This window comes from Schistocerca serialis, chromosome 2, assembly GCF_023864345.2.
Source record: "Schistocerca serialis cubense isolate TAMUIC-IGC-003099 chromosome 2, iqSchSeri2.2, whole genome shotgun sequence".
NCBI lineage: Eukaryota > Metazoa > Arthropoda > Insecta > Orthoptera > Acrididae > Schistocerca > Schistocerca serialis.
The window spans coordinates 1,136,710,598-1,136,727,128 of record NC_064639.1 but is presented as its reverse complement, the minus strand read 5'-3'; the positions used below and the strand labels follow the sequence as shown (position 1 = coordinate 1,136,727,128).

Below are 16,531 nucleotides of genomic sequence, written 5' to 3'. Positions count from 1 at the left end.
AGCCTTTATTCTGCAAATACATGATACACAATAACCCACCACCTAATAAATTAGTGGGTCCTAATTTATACTTATATTACAGTTACTGCAGCTTATCAAAGTTCTAGGAATGTAGTGTTGTTCCTTTTTCCACTATGGGCATTACTTGCTATGTCTTTGGCTTACCGGTGTTTTCTTATCTACTGCTTATTGCTAATCTACTCTACCTGCAGCGTTAAGGTGTGTCAGCGTTTATAAACCTGCATTGTTGACCCTGCCCACCGAGCTAATCCTAGTGGGCATGCCTCTGGCACCGGACTGGCCCAGAATAGCGAATCGCTTCAGTACTATGCTAATGGAATTATAGAGACATGTTGTACATCTAGATCTACATGCATACTCTGCAAATCACATTAAGTGCCTTCACAACAATTCTTTATTATTCCACTCTCCCAACAGCGCCCGGAAGCAAACGAACACCTGTATCTTGCTGTGGGACCTCTGATTTCCCTTATTTTATTATTATGGTCGTTTTACCCTATGTAGGTCGGCGTCAACACAATATTCTCGCATTCGGAGGAGAAGGATGTTGATTGAAAGCAAATACATAACGAACAAGGCAAAACGCCGCAACGGAAGGATGTTCTCGTGACCCAGAAGGGCTGCACATGCCGTCACGAATTCAGCTGTGACGCACGACAAGTGACGCTTCTACTTCGTTGCACTTCCGCTGAGCCAATGGAAAGCGACCTGCCTGGAAACCCGATGCCGCTAAGGCCATTCTCATACGGCTCATACGGGACACGAATGCAAACGTGAACGTTAAACACGACGAGCTTCACGACGTCAACAACGTTTCGAATCATTTTGTGAACTTCAGAATCAGGTACGTCAAATTTTGCAAACATGCCGCGAAAAGTGAACCATCGCGATACAAGAATACGTTTTCCGTGACGGACCGAATTGAGCATACGTCATATTGAATTATAATCTTTGTGAAGCTGCAGTGGGTTATTTGGTGGTTTTTTGTGTTATGACTTACGTTCTATGAAAATAACTGTCATGCTTTTAATAGAGCTTGTTGTTAAGATACAGTCAATGCCTTCTCTGCGCGATAGCAATAGAAATACTATCGACGGAAGTGCTGAGAAATGCGAAAACAGAGTTACTAAGCACAGTCTTTACTACGAAATAAATATTCCAGAATTCGAATCAAGAACAGCTGCCAACATGAGTAACTCAGAAGTAGATATCCTCCGATTAGTGAAGCAACTTAAATCACTAGATATAATCAAGTCTTCTAGTCCAGAATGTATACCAATCAGGTTCCTTTCAGAGTATGCTGATGCATTAGCTCCATACTTAGCAGTCACATACAACCGCTCAAAAATGGTTCAAATGGCTCTGAGCACTATGGGACTTAGCATCTGAGGTCATCAGTCCCCTAGAACTTAGAATTACTTAAACCTAACTAACCTAAGGACATGACACACATCCATGCCCGAGGCAGGATTCTAACCTGCGACCGTAGCGGTCGCGCGGTTCCAGACCGTAGCGCTTAGAACCGCTCGGCCACTCCGGCCGGCTATGACGAGATCATTAGCTTGAATTGGACAGGGGAGGAAATTAATCATCTCCTTTTCAAAGGAACATTCTATATTCTTCGCGATTGATGGAAACTACAGAAACCACGACTTTGGCTGGCCGGAAGAAGGGGGACGGGGATCAGAAAATTAGCCCCTGCCGGACTCGATTAAGTTTGTGTAACCGCTACTGTTCATTGTTTGGCACGTTGATTCGAATTTGTCGTTCTACTAATGATGAAGTCGGTAAACACGGAACATTAATTATCTTGGGCGAGAAACGTAAAAGGAAATAGGCTGCAGGATTTTAGACCCGTTGCTTCCGAATGTTCTTTAACCTTTTAGCCATCTTGCCCCGTCCGTTTGAAGGAGTACACTGCTATTTGCCTTTTTTTCCGAACATTTTTTCTTGTTTGGCAAATATTTCACCAGTGTGAAAAATAAAGTAAATTAACATGTTAACTATTATTTCTTGTCTAGATGTGTAGTCTACTTTAAAAAACATGACATTTGCTTAATTTTTCCGTTCATGAAAAATTTACAAAATACTTCAATGGGTAAAATTCTTCTAACATTTTCTTCAACGGAATGTTGATGTGCAGTAATGAGGAATGGCAATAGGAGCTGTCTTTGCGCGGCGTTGAAGATACACTTTTTCTACATATTGGATAGAAACATCAAATGAAAGGATTACACATTTTGCATTATTTCCTCATAATTCACAAATTCCCAGAGCACTGAACTCATTATTATTTAGTTCTGGGAAGGGAGACAAAATTCTCGTCTTCTTCGCGTTAAATGACAAAGCCAAGTTCCTTGATCTCAGTTCAAATGTACTTGTACACCTGAATTATGTAGGCCGTGTTGCACGCGTAGGAAAAGGGTGTGCCAAATGCTACGTCTGTGGAAGAATTAGGTCCGAAGTGGATCACTTACAAGGTTCATGTGCGTTCCATTATTCATTACTCTTCGAGGGAGTGGAATCTTTGCCAATTTGAGGCTGGGAGGGGAGGCAGGGAATTTTAACTGCTTCTACACGTGGCTACTGCTGATAATAGATGGAAAAAAATCACACATATGCTCACTTATGCTGAAGGAACCTTATGATGGTTGGTTTGAGGAAGGTTTTCATCGGAAACTAGTCTTTTTAACCACGATGTTTCTCCAAGAAAAATATCTCGATTTTGATGGAGTTGATACAAATTTTATTCGTCTTACAACCCGTTAACAAACGCGAGGGAAAATAAGTACCCTATTTTCTGCTAAGCTTTTTAGCCACGAACCTCCGCTAGACGAAATATTCTACGAAATACGACTCTAAAATTTTTCCTTCTTAAAAAAAAAAAAAAAAAAAAAAAAAAAAAAAAAAAAAAAAAAAAACGCATGCTCCAATATCAATTTAATACTTTTCACTTAATTTGTAACATTCTTAAGGTAATAAAATTGTCAAAGAGCAAACTCGTGGACAATTTTATGTTGTACATCGTACTGGATGTTAAGCTAGTTGTCTCTGGAAATAACTGTTGTGACTGCCTGGACTTCAAGAAGTTTTCTCATCATTTATAAATACGGGAGTCGTTCTGAAGGAAAGAATGATTGCGTCTAGAGCCTAAGCATCTCTTTCGTACCTGCCGATAATCGTACGGTCTAGTGGGCTGTTCGTACCATGGAGCCATCCATGTGCTGTTATTAAGCCGTGATAATAAACGTGGCGATTGCGAATTCTTATATTTGCCGCTTTGTTGACGAAAAGCTCCTGTGAGCTCATTAGCTTCGACCTTAAAGTTTATATCGGTCAAGGCTCACGCGATTTTTTATTTATTGACTACAGCAAATAAACACAGCAAAAACAAAGAGTATGGTCACCAGTACAAGATGCAGACTGTCCAGTATTAAAATAGGACAATCTACCATTAGCCAAGTAAGTGTATTTAAATATCTTGGAAGCACAATAACTGAAGACGTGAGATGTCACCAGGAGGTGAAACTCGAATTGCCATTGCGAAGGAGGCATTCAACAGAAAGAGGAGACTCTTATGTGGCAAATTAGATAAAGGACTAAGGAAAAGGCTTGGCAAATGTTTTGTCTGGAGTGTGGCACTATATGGGCCAGAAACATGGACGCTGAGACGAGAGGATGAAAAAAGGTTAGAAGCATTTGAGATGTGGATCTGGAGGAGAATGGAGAGAATAAGATGTATGGAAAGAGTGAGTAATGCATGAGCATTGGAAAGGGTTGGTGAGAGAAGATGTCTGCTGAAGGTTGTAAGAGAAAGCAAAAAGAACTGGTTGGGACAATCGTTGAGAAGGGAGTGCTTGCTAGCAGATGCTTTGCAAGGATTGGTTTATGGGAGAAGACTGAGAGGAAGAAGGAGATACAAGATGATAGACGACATAACGGGAAGAGGAAATTATGCAGACCTGAAGAGGATGGCAGAAGACCGGAGAGCCTGGAGAACTACCATGTGAATACCTGCCTTTTGGCAGAACACTGATGATGATGTTGATGATGACTACAGTGGTTAAGACTTCTCAGTTGCTATCAACAGCCGTACAAAATTTGAAACAGGGTCCAAAAACACACATGTCAACATTGCATTACAAACGTAAGTAAACACAAAACTGCATTACATAAATTAAAAGTTATACCAAAATGTTTCTTGGCCGATGGTTGGATCAGAGTACGGTAGGTAGGACCTCGAAGTTCCTACCAGATTGGGGCTAGCCAGTGGAAGGCCGTAAAAATGAAAAGTGCGAGGCCTTCCATACGATTACTAAAAAAAGTACGTTGAATTTCACAAATTTGAAGGTTTGGGGTTTATTGTTCGCCCATGCTATTAGACATTGGAACTGCCGAGAAATAGTACGAAAGAGGTTCTATAAATGTTCTGCTAATACTTAAATGTGGATGCAGAGCAGTTATGTAGATGTAGATGAAGACGGTTAGATGCGCCTGTGGAAGCTAATACGATTTCCCTAGTAGGGTAATCTCAAAGATTACTACCCACTGGCTGCAGATCGCCGTACACGGAGCGACGCTACTTAATTATTTAATAATTTCAACACTTTTTAAAATAATTCTTGATAGCCTTTTACTAGTGTAAAGTGCTCTTGTGTATTATTTTGCAACATAATTTAAATCGTATACAAATCAGATTGTGTTTTGGTCCACAGGACTTTCACTGGCTAGGTCCACTCAGTAGGAACCTTAGGGGATGTTCATTAACATACTATGGAACCATTTGCCAAGAAAAACTGTGATATCAATTTTATATTTACATAGTTTAGTTAGATTTAGTGTAGTTAAGACGTCTGTTTAGTTTGTTAGTGTAATGTCGGCAGGTGTGTTTCCTTCCTGTTTCTTATTTTATAGGGCTATTGCTAATGACCGGAAATTCGAAACCGGTATAACCAACAAATAAAAAAATTCATTTCATTCTCATTGTGGTTTTGTTCTCGTGGAGACGTGTCGGAGAATATTTATTCCTCGCGGTAATGTACCTTGTGCAATACTGGACGGCGAATGTTAACCTGAAGGGGAAAAAAATGGTTCAAATGGCTCTGGGCACTATGGGACATAACTTCTGAAGTTATCAGTCCCCTAGAACTTAGAACTACTTAAACCTAACTAACCTAAGGACATCACACACATCCATGCCCGAGGCAGGATTCGAACCTGCGACCGTAGCGGTCGCGCCGTTCCAGACTGTAGCGCCTAGAACCGCTCGGTCACCCCGGCCGGCCTAAAGGGGAAGTAACATGGAATACGCCAGAGGAAACTGTAATAGGACAGCTAACGTTCAGAGAGAGGGTCAAGAGCACTGTAAGACTGATCACAGATGATGCTCATGTTTATAAGTATCGTCGTTATATGTCTAAGTAAATCCTCGATGTAGTGTGTGGTAACTTGCTTTAAATGTCGGCGAATGCAAGAGGAACCGACGGCCTTGCCGCAGTGGTAAAACCGGTTCCCGTCAGATCACCGAAGTTAAGCGCTGTCGGGCTAGGCTAGCACTTGGATGGGTGACCATCGGGTCTGCCGAGCGCTGTTGGCAAGCGGGGTGCACTCAGCCCTTGTGAGGCAACCTGAGGAGCTACTTGATTGAGAAGTAGCGGCTCCGGTCTCGGAAACTGACTTACGGCCGGGATAGCAGTATGCTGACCACATGTCCGTCCATATCCGCATCCAGTGACGCCTGTGGGTTGAGGATGACACGGCGGCCGGTCGGTAACCTTAGGCCTTCATGGCTGTTCGGGAGGAGTTTACTTTTTTTTTAAACGCAAGAGGGCGCTCATTACAAAGAGAAAGGATTAATTGATTAAGGTTTGCAGCCTCCCACAACTTTCTGATATATATAGGTATATTGCATCATTAGGGAAGGCGAAAGGAAAACCTCGTATATTTGTTGTAAGCGATCTGGGAAAGTGCACAGCATTTGTAAAGAAAACGGCGTAAAAGACGCAACGTGACCAATGCAAGAGTACTGTTCCAACGTTTGGCGTCCTTAACATAGACGTGACAGCGGATACAGAATGGATTTAGAGGCACGGTGCCAGGATGGTTACACCGCAGTACAGTCAGTCACATGATATCTTACGAACCATGAATGAAGGGTATCAGAAGGATGCCATATTCCTTGACTTCCGGAAAGCGTTTGACTCGGTACCCCACTGCAGACTCCTAACTAAGTTACGAGCATATGGGATTGGTTCCCAAGTATGTGAGTGCCTCGAAGACTTGTTAAGTAATAGAACCCAGTACGTTGTCCTCAATGGTGAGGGTTCGTCGGAGGTGAGGGTATCATCTGGAGTGCGCCAGGGAAGTGTCGTAGGTCCGCTGTTGTTTTCTATCTACAGAAATGATGTTTTGGATAGGGTGGATAGCAATGTGCGGCTGTTTGCTGATGATGCTGTGGTGTACAGGAAGGTGTCATCGTTGAGTGACTGTAGGAGGATACAAGATGACTTGCACAGGATTTGTGATTGGTGTAAAGAATGGCGGATAGTCGTCTTCGGTTCATTGGTAGAATTTTGGGCAGATGTGGTTCATCTGTAAAGGAGACCGCTTATAAAACACTAATACGACCTATTCTTGAGTACTGCTCGAGCGTTTGGGATCCCTATCAGGTCGGATTGAGGCAATTCAGAGGCAGGCTACTAGATTTGTTACTGGTAGGTTTGATCATCACGCGAGTGTTACGTAAATGCTTCAGGGACTCGGGTGGGAGTCTGTGGAGGAAATGAGGCGTTCTTTTCGTGAATCGCTACTGAGGAAATTTAGAGAACCAGCATTTGAGGCTGACTGCAGTACAATTTTACAGCCGCCAACTTACATTTCGCGAAAAGACCACAAAGATAAGAGAGATTAGGGCTCGTACAGAGGCATATAGGCAGTCATTTTTCCCTCGTTCTGTTTGGGAGTGGAACAGGGAGAGAAGATGCTAGTTGTGGTACGAGGTACCCTCCGCCACGCACCGTATGGTGGATTGCGGAGTATGTATGTAGATGTAGATGAAGAATATTTTCAGAAATTCGCTCCTTCCATTGTGTATTGCAACGTTGCTCGTGGAAGAAATACTGACGTTTCCCAGAGAGAAGTCACTCCTATCAGAGCTTGTTTCCTTAAATTCTGGGACATCCGGTGTGTACCAATCCGGAGTGATTCTCGAGGAATGTAGCTCATTCTCGCCACGCTGTCACACATTTTCATTACCGCACTGAGAGACGTCGCCAGCGACTTTTGACCCAACCGTCTGGACCCGAGCAGTGCTACTGGGCAGTGTTCGCTCGTCGGCCACCCGCGGCTGCAGTGCGGCCACCGCGGCGGCCTCGGCAGCCCTTTAGGTGGGCGGCAATTGTTTCATTATGCCATCAGCGCTCACGCGATTGCAGACACCGCAGCCGGCCGCTGCGCCAACGCACCGTCCGCTGGAGTCTGCTGCTGCTGCGCAGAAAAGTCGCTCCTGTTCTGACAACCACGTGGAGCTTAAATATTTTTAAAAATCACTTCTCACGTAAAAGAGTTAGTTTAGTATTTTAGTTAATGTACGGCAAAACTACAGAAAAATGAGACACACTTAAGACTGAATAATAAGATATAAAAGACGTGATTAATATCACAGTGCCATCTAGTGCTGTAAGTTCATGGAAGCTACGAAAGGGCCTTTGCAACGCCCTTTATAAAGTAGTTTATCATCAGCCCTGTGTCTGGTTTTATGCGACCCGCCACGACTTCCTCTTCTGATCTCAAAGTATCACTTACAACCAAATTTCTCAATTATTTATTGGCTATACCCCACTTTCTGACTTCCTCTACAATTTTTACCCTCTAAATCTCCCTTTAGTACAATGGAATTTATTCGCCTTAGTGTACTCTGCAGCCGAGTACTGTGCACCAGCGTAATTAACCAGCAAGCATATAAACAAGGTGGACACCCAGCTCAACGCTGCTATGAGAACCATAACTGGATGCATAAAGACTACCCCACTATTTTGGCTTCCAACAAGTCGTACAGCTCCACCCTCCCTACGAAGACAGGAAGCTCTGATGAAGGAATACACAAAAATAATGAATAACCCCCTACTTCCCATCCATGAAGATGTCCCAAATTTGGAAAGAACCCGACTCCGCTCCAGAAATCCCCCTTCAAGACTGGCCCAGCAACTGACAACTTCAGCATGAACACTAAATGGCACGAGAGCTGGAGTGATAGTGGCTCCCCTGTCAACCGCGAACTTATCTGCTCATCAGAGAAACCTAAGGGCTTTGAACTTCCACGACAGCTATGGAAAAGCCTACACAGAATCCGAACAGTACATGGCCTATGTGCACACAATCTACACAAGTGGGGAAGGCTTCCCGGCCCTAGCTGTGACTGTGGGGCACCTAATCAAACAATACAGCACATCGCCCAGGACTGTGAATTAAGAGCCTACCAGGGTAGTCGGGCTGACTTCTTCAACGCCACACCGCCCTGCCTCGAATGGATCGCCAATTTGGACGTCAGATTTTGAAGACGTGTGTAGCGCAAAATAAATGCTGTGACGTTACTTTTTATTGTGTTTATGTATTATATTTTATCTGAATATGTATCCTTCACTTATGTATTCTATAGTGTATTTTATCATATAATTTCATAATGTAATAAGTGTAAACCATGTGTGTAGCGCCATACGCTAAATAAATATTAATAAATATTCCCTGATGCCTCAACAAATTTTGTGTCATCCTGTCCCTTGTTCCTGTCAGTGTTTTCCACAGATTTCTTCCCTGGTAGATTTTGCAGAAAACATCCTCGTTTCTTAAGGCTATTAAGGCTCTGAGCACTATGGGACTCAACTGCTGTGGTCATAAGTCCCCTAGAACTTAGAACTACTTAAACCTAACTAACCTAAGGACAGCACACAACACCCAGCCATCACGAGGCAGAGAAAATCCCTGACCCCGCCGGGAATCGAACCCGGGAACCCGGGCGTGAGAAGCGAGAACGCTACCGCACGACCACGAGATGCGGGCACAGATTCCTCGTTTCTTACCAGTCCGCCTAATTTTCTACATCCTTCTGTAGCACTATATCTCCGACGCTTCTTCCGATTCCCCCCCCCCCCCCCCCCCCCCCCCCCGTCCATGATGCATGTCACTACAAGGCTGTTTTTCAAACGTACATTCTTAGAAATTTCTTCCTCAAATTAGTCCTCGTATATACATTACCCGTCATTCCCTGTAGCTTACTTTTCTGGGATTTTCGAATATCTTGCACAATTTTACAATGTGCAACGCTTTCTCTAGGTCGACAAATTCCAGGAAAATCTATTGATTATTCTTAAGTCTTGCTTCCATTATAAAGTACAACTTTATAACTGCCTCTCTGGTGCCTTTATCTTTCCTAGAATCAATTTGACTGCCATCTGACAGACATATCCTATCATTCTGTTAAATCTTCGTACTAGGTATTTACTAATACAGTGTTCAGCTGTCTGTTCCGTGAGATAACTAAAGAAAGATGAATGTAATGAAATTTATCAAAATTGGGAATCACGAAGTAAACAAAGTGAAGGAATTCTGCTATCTTGAAAACAAAATCGCACATAACGCACGAAGCTAAGAGGACTAAAAAAACAGACTAGCTCAGAGAAAGGGGGGATTCCTCGCCACTGCGTGTTGTGTGGTGTCCTTAGGTTTGTTAGGTTTAAGTAGTTTTAAGTTCTAGGGGACTGATGACCGTAGCTGTTAAGTCCCATAGTGCTCAGAGCCATTTAAACCATTTTTGATTCCTCGCCAAAAGTTGTCTACTAATATCAAACATCGGCCTTAATTCGAGGAAGAAACGTCTGAGCGTGTGCGTTTGGAGCACAACAAAGTACGAGGTGCATTCAAGTTCTAAGGCCTCCGATTTTTTTTTCCAGACTGGAAAGAGATAGAAACATGCGCATTGTTTTAAAATGAGGCTGCGTTCATTGTCAATACGTCCAAGAGATGGAATTTTACCGCCAGCGGCGAGAATGAGAACTGTTTTAAATACTTAAAATGGCGACGTTTTCCTTACTTGAACAGCGTGCAATCATTCGTTTCTGAATTTGCGTGGTGTGAAACCAATTGCAATTCATCGACAGTTGAAGGAGATATGTGGTGATGGAGTTATGGATGTGTCGAAAGTGCGTTCGTGGGTGCGACAGTTTAATGAAGGCAGAACATCATGTGACACAAAACCGAAACAACCTCGGGCTCGCACAAGCCGGTCTGACGACATGATCGAGAAAGTGGAGAGAATTGTTTTGGGGGATCGCCGAATGACTGTTGAACAGATCGCCCCCAGAGTTGGCATTTCTGTGGGTTCTGCGCACACAATCCTGCATGGCGACCTGAAAATGCGAAAAGTATCATCCAGGTGGGTGCCACGAATGCTGACGGACGACCACATGGCTGCCCGTGTGGCATGGTGCCAGGCAATGTTGACGCGCAACGACAGCATGAATGGGACTTTCTTTTCGACGGTTGTGACAATGGATGAGACGTGGATGCCATTTTTCAATCCAGAAACAAAGCGCCAGTCATCTCAATAGAAGCACACAGATTCACCGCCACCAAAAAAATTTCGGGTAACCGCCAGTGCTGAAAAAATGATGGTGTCCATGTTCGGGGACAGCGAGGGCGTAATCCTTACCCATTGCGTTCCAAAGGGCACTACGGTAACAGGTGCATCCTACGAAAATGTTTTGAAGAACAAATTCCTTCCTGCACTGCAACAAAAACGTCTGGGGAGGGCTGCGCGTGTGCTGTTTCACCAAGACAACGCACCCGCACATCGAGCTAACGTTGCGCAACAGCTTCTTCGTGATAACAACTTTGAAGTGATTCCTCATGCTCCCTACTCAACTGAGCTGGCTCCTATTGACTTTTGGCTTTTTCCAACAATGAAAGACACTCTCCGTGGCTGCACATTCACCAGCCGTGCTGCTATTGCCTCAGCGATTTTCCAGTGGTCAAAACAGACTCCTAAAGAAGCCTTCGCCGCTGCCATGGAATCATGGCGTCAGCGTTGTGAAAAATGTGTACGTCTGCAGGGCGATTACGTCGAGAAGTAACGCCAGTTTCATCGATTTCGGGTGAGTAGTTAATTAGAAAAAAAATCGGAGGCCTTAGAACTTGAATGCACCTCGTACGGTAGTGAATCATTCATTAACTGCCGGCCTGTGTGGCCAAGCGGTTCTAGGCGCTACAGTTTGGAACCACGCGACCGCTACGGTCGCAGGTTCGAATTCTGCCTCGGGCATGGATGTGTGTGATGTCCTTAGGTTAGTTAGGTTTAAGTAGTTTTAAGTTCTAGGGGACTGATGACCTCAGATGTTAAGTCCCATAGTGCTCAGAGCCATTTTTGGACCATTCATTAACTTTGGGAAAACCGGAATACTACTGAAGGATATTGAAAATAAGGTGGACTGATAAACAGTGTAGCGATTCTGCTTAAAAACGGGCAGAAGGGGAACATAGAGAAAACATGTGAAGAACTGAAACGTCCTAGTAGATGAAATTTAAGCGCCTGACTGGGAATCGAACCTGGGTCTTTCGCCTTTAGTAGGGAAGTGCTCTACCGACTGAGCTAACTACGTACGCCTCAATTCTCGTCCTCATTGTTGTACTTGCGCCACTACCTCATCTCGCTCCTTTTTTAGTTCTTCTGCACAACTTGCGCGACTAACACACCTCGATGAAAAGATGTTGCGGACGCATGGGGTATTCGCAATTCCATTTAAAAACGCGGAATATTTGCAACACTTTAAATCTCTTACTGTTACACTAGATACGGAATCAATTGCAGAATTTAGTTCTCAAATGCTAAATACAGGGCGTCTGCCGATCACAAACGTCAACTGTCACGCCGTTCTTAACGGAACAAAATCGACAGTGTAATAGGACAGTTACTGTTTACAGAATGAGATTTTCACTCTGCAGTGGAGTGTACGCTGATATGAAACTTCCTGGCAGATTAAAACTGTGTGCCGGACCGAGACTCGATGCTCCACCATCTGAGCTACCCAAGCACGCCTCACGACCCGTCTCCTTACAGCTTCAATTCTGCCAGTACTTCGATTCCTACCTTCCAAACTTCACAGAAGCTCTTCTGTGAAGCACGAGCCCGCGAAAGGCAAAGGTCCCGAGTTCGAGTCTCTGTCCGGAACACAGTTTTAATTTGCCATGAAGTTTCAGTTACTTTTTACACTGTACATAAATGACCTAGTAGAAAGCCTCGAAAGCGCTTTAACACTGTTCGCAGAAGATGCGGTTAAGAAAGTGGTAACGCCAAAAGACAATACTAGTTTGCAGAATGACCCGCAGAGGAGTGATGAATGTTGCAGACTCTGGAATTTGACCCTGAACATAAATCAACGTAACATAATGCGCATACATAGGGAAAAACTATACTTTTGATGACAAATTGCTGGAAACAGTATGTAGAATAAAACGTCTAGGAGTAACCATCGAGAGCAACGGGGCATGTACACTAAATTCCCACGGATTCCCTTGAACGACACAATAGGGCCATTACTTATTATAGGGGCATTGCTGGAGGTGGTGTTTATCCATAATAACTCATTAAAGGTAATGCCTTGTATTCATAATCACTCATTAAAGGTAATGACTTGTTGATGCTGTCATTCATCTATGTCTCCCTCTCTGCCTCTTCATCTCAACCATTCCTTTGTAACTATTACCCATAATTCTTCTATTCACACTTAGGACTACGGTTGTTCAGGGCCTCTTGATTTCTTCCCAATATTTTCTCTGCAAGGATTTTCTTTATGAAGTCGTTGCGCTACTTAGACGTAGAGTTACTTTAGTTTTCTGAGTGGCGTTAAACTCCTGCTCCTATCGATTTCTTCTCCAGTCACTCCCCCCCCCCCCTCCCCCCTCCTCTCCGCCTTCTGACTCGCAGTTTGCAAAAGTTTTTTGTGAGAATCCTCTTGGTCGAGTGGAAAATGCATGAACCCCTCACGTGGCAGTCCCTGTCCGACTTCGAAAATAAAAAAAAATAACACAAATTCCTATGAATTTGTATAAGCAGTTTTAAGCGAACTGTAGGTCTGCACTTTACGTCTACGAGCAAAATCGTTCTGTTGCAAGTGAGCACGTCAAAGTTGTGCTAATCTATACAGTAGTTGAGAGGCTAAGGAGATATCTCTGCTCGGCACTTGGAGCCTTAATGTGAAAACGGCTGCCTGTGGAAGGGGAAAGCTCGAAGGTGGCTTCACTGAACCCAGAACAAGCGCACGTGCAGAACACGTGCGAAGGGCTGCTGATGTGTCTACCGCTACGGGAACAGAGGATTCGTGGTCCGCCACCCCACATATTCACTCATCTGCTCATCTGGCAGGCACTGTGAGCAACAGAGACGTGAACTTCACACTGGACTTTCGATTCCTCGGCAGGAGTGGTTATACAACGATCTTTGAGAACTCGCTGGTAGGTTGCGGCTGGTGAACATAAACAATGGCTGGCTGTGACTGTGTGGGAAAAAGACACTGAAGGCTGTCATTATTCTTTTTACAAAGATAGGCCACAGAAGGTTGCGAAACTGACATTCTACAGCTGCTGTAAGATATACATTTTTTCTTCATCACGAATGTTTTCCTTGGATGCTACGATGCTGTGTCGGTATCAAACTATGAAGAAACTGTATGACCAGCCATTGATCTAAGAAAGTGGAATCACAATGTCACATTATTTACCGAACACAGTTTTTGCGCGGGCACCTATCAAGACGTAAATGATATTGAGAAGAGTTCAGAAATTCAATCCTACACATGTTCCGTCGTCTTAACGGAATCCACTCCAAATAAACTGACGAAATAAATTAACCATGCATAGGAAATAAGGTTTTCTCGACACTATAAAAACTTCTCGAGTTCTAACTGCCTTAGTTTGCAGGTTGTCAGCGGCGTTTCAAGAAAAATGCCTGCCATTTCCCAAGAACTCGCGAAAAAATTTCCTGCACAGTTCACTGACATAACACTAGATAAATAAAGGTCAAAAAGTGTACATGACAAAAGCATGTCGCTCTAATCACCACGGGAAATGGAATCATCGAATGATGATTTTATTTCATTATTGCATTATTGCAGTCATGCATTGACGGCCTATAACTGCAGAAAAATTCAATTTTGTATCACTATAAAACAGCTATCAGTACATTTCAGAAATGATGCTGTTGCGTTCCACGTCACGAAGACTTACGTCCTAGTGTTCGCATGGTGTTTATGGTTGAACCTTACATAAACACGAAGCCAATTTTTTTTTTTTTTTTTTTTTTTTGTAGATTTATGTACACACATCAAAAAAAGTTTTGCATCACCTTGGTTCCCAGAACTCTTGAAGATAGACGTTGACTGTGGATATTGTATCACAGACACGGCCCCTTTGACTGTTAAGAGATGTCACTAAACCCTTCCAAAGACGTAAACAACCTTGTATGGTTCAAATGGCTCTGAGCACTATGGGACTTAACTGCTGTGGTCATCAGTCCCCTAGAACTTACAACTACTTAAACCTAACTAATCTAAGGACATTACACACATCCATGCCCGAGGCAGGATTCGAACCTGCGACCGTAGCGATCGCGCGGTTCCAGATGTAGCGCCTAGAGCCGCTCGGCCACAACCATGTATGAGCAGCGCCTATTAGACGGAGGGAGTACGACAGCACATCACTTACAGTCATTCCACAAGGAATGAGGTACACGGCTCGTGTTGTCTGTAGTTCAACCACGCCTAGAAGGTCAATACCGCGGTTCGATCGCGTCCGCACTGTTACTTTGTGCCAGGAAGGGCTCTCAACAAGGGAAGTGTCCAGGCGTCTCCGAGTCAACCAAAACGATGTTTTTCGGACATGGAGGAGATACAGAGAGACAGGAACTGTCGATGAGATGCCTCGCTCAGCCCGCCCAATGGCTACTACTGCAGTGGATGACCGCTACCTAGGGATTATGGCCCTGAGGAACCCTGACAACAAAGCCACAATGTTGAATAATGCTTTTTGTGCAGCCACAGGACGTCGTGTTACGACTCAAATTGTGCGCAGTAGGCTGCATGATGCGCAACTTCATTCTCGACGTCCATGACGAAGTCCACCTTTGCAACCACGACACCTTGCTGCGTGGTACAGATAGGCCCAACAACATGCTGAATGGACCGCTTAGGATTGGCATTACGCACTCTTCACCGATGAGCGTCGCATATGCCTTCAACCAGACAATCGTCGGTGACGTGTTCGAGGCAACCCGGCCAGGCTGAACGCCTTAGACACACTGTCCAGAGAGTGCAGCAAGGTGGAGGTTCCCTGCTGTTTTTTGGGTGGCATTATGTTGGGCTGACATAAGCCGCTGGTGGTCATGGAAGACGTCGTAACGGCTGTACGATACGTGAATGCCATCCTCCGACCGATAGTGCAACCATATCGGCAGCATATTGGCGAGGCATTGGTCTTCATGGACGACAATTGGCGCCCCCATCGTGCACATCTTGTGAATGACTTCCTTCAGGATAACGACATCGCTCGACTAGGGAGGCCAGCATGTTTTCCAGATATGAACCCTATCGAACATGCCTGCGTTGTTTATGGACGACGTGACCCACCAATCACTCTGAGGGATCTACGCCGCATTGCCGTTGAGGAGTGGAACAATCTGGACCAACAGTGGCTTGATTAACTTGTGGATAGTATGCCACGGCGAATACAGGCATGCATCAATGCAAGAGGACGTGCTACTGGGTATTAGATGTACCGGTGTGTACAGCAATCTGGACCACCACCTCTGAAGGTCTCGCTGTATGGTGGCACAACATGCAATGCGTGGTTTTGATGAGCTATAAAAAGGGAGGAAATGATATTTCTGTTGATCTCTATCCCAATTTTCTGTACAAGTTCCGGAACTCTCGGAACCGAGGTGATGCAAAACTTTTTTTGATGTATGTATGTCAGCTTTCAATCTCTGAACTACTTTTTATAGTGTATGTAGAAATATAAGATACAACGCGTATAACGTATCTTCCAGAGTCCATATTTTGTGTACGCTGTCCTATACGACAAGCAAGTACAGTTGCTATACGTACGAAAGTCAGTAGTAACAATATAGTCCGAATATCTTCCCTACAGAACTGAAGTTTGATTGTGGAACCACTCTTGAGATAAACCAGTGTGCCACATCCTTCTAAGCTGGTCGTAGGTTGTGTTCCAAAAATGTACAGCATAGAGACAGAAGTGATGACACTTTCTGCAGGACCTGACCATCATTTTGCACGAAAATGCTCAAGCACGTACAGTGCAAGCTGTTAATGATTTGTTTGATTGATGGGGCTGCTAAGTGATATACCGCCTACTGCACTCCCCTGACTTAAGTCCGCGTGTGTTCAACTCGACTTCTAAACTGAAGGAAACACTTCATGGCATTCGCTTCAGAACTGTTACAAATTCG

At 44.1% G+C, this 16,531-nt stretch overlaps 1 protein-coding gene and 1 pseudogene across 2 annotated transcripts in view; one reads left to right on the top strand and one right to left on the bottom strand.

Annotated features, from left to right (window-relative positions):
- LOC126458600 (ankyrin repeat and fibronectin type-III domain-containing protein 1) overlaps positions 1 to 16,531 on the bottom strand; it is a 688,593-nt gene that overhangs the window by 530,989 nt on the left and 141,073 nt on the right. The window lies entirely within an intron of this gene.
- LOC126459694 (5S ribosomal RNA) lies at positions 5,500 to 5,617 on the top strand (annotated as a pseudogene).